Consider the following 1292-nt stretch of genomic DNA (forward strand, 5'->3'; position numbering starts at 1 on the left):
TTGCAATTCCATATACATTTTAGAATTCATTTGTCTATTTCTGCAAAAAAAAGTAGTTGAAATTTTTACACAGATTTTATTGAATCTGTGGAACAATTTGGAGAGTATTACCATCTTAAAAACATAGTCTTCTAATTGGTGAACACAAGATATCTTAATTCATGTAGGTCTTTTAAAATTTCTTTAAGAGTCCTAACTGGTCTGGCTCAGTGGATTGAGTGCTGGCCTGTGAACCAAAGGGGTGCTGGTTTGATTACCAGTCTGGACACAGGCCTGGGTTGCAGTCCTGGTCCCCAGTTGGGGGCATGTGAGAGGCAAACACACATTGATGTTTCTCTTGGTCTCTTTCTCCCTCCCTTCCCTTCTCATTTAAAATAAATAAATAAAATCATTTTTTTAATTTTAAGAGATGTTTTATAGTATTTAGTGTACAAGCCTTTCACCTTGACTAAATGTATTTCTAAGTATTTTATTTTTTGATGATCTGTCAAATGGAATTCTTTGCTTAATTTCTTGTCTTTTATTGTTGTTCTGGAGTTGACTCCATTTTCCTACCTTTTCTATATATTTTGTACATTTCTATCAATCATAATTGAAATATAACTGATATGATAATCTTGTATCCTGCAACTTTGCTGAAAGTATTTATTCATAATATTTTTGTGGATTCCTTCAGATTTTCTATGCATATCATGTCCATCTATAAAAAGAAATCATTTTAATTCCTCTTTTCTGATTTGGATGGCTTTTATTTATTTTCCTTACCAAATTTTCCTGGCCAGAACTTTCAGTACAGTGTTGAGTAGAAGTAATAAGATAAAAATAAATATATACATTTTTTTAAAAATCCTCAACAAAATACCAACCAACGAAATCCAGCAGCATGTTAAATGAATTATACACTATGAGCAAGTAAGATTTATCCTAAAATGCAAGATGGTTTAACATATAAAAATCAGTGAATGCAGTACCACCCTTCATGATAAAAATAAATACTCTCAGAAAAAGAAATAGAAGGACATACAGAGGATCCAGAGACACATGAAAAGATGCTCAATATCACTAGCTATCAGAGAAATGCAAATTAAAACCACAATGAGATACCACTTTACACTGGTCAGAATGGCCATCATAAACAAAGCAACAAACAACAAGTGCTGGAGAGGTTGTGGGGAAAAGGGGACCCTCGTTCATTGCTGGTGGAATTGCAGACTGGCACAACCACTATGGAAAACAGTATGGAATTTTCTAAGAAAACTAGAAATGAACATGCCTTTTGACCCAGCAATTCC

The sequence above is a fragment of the Sturnira hondurensis genome, unplaced genomic scaffold, assembly GCF_014824575.4.
Source record: "Sturnira hondurensis isolate 20B ecotype Veracruz unplaced genomic scaffold, ASM1482457v3 Scaffold0023495, whole genome shotgun sequence".
NCBI lineage: Eukaryota > Metazoa > Chordata > Mammalia > Chiroptera > Phyllostomidae > Sturnira > Sturnira hondurensis.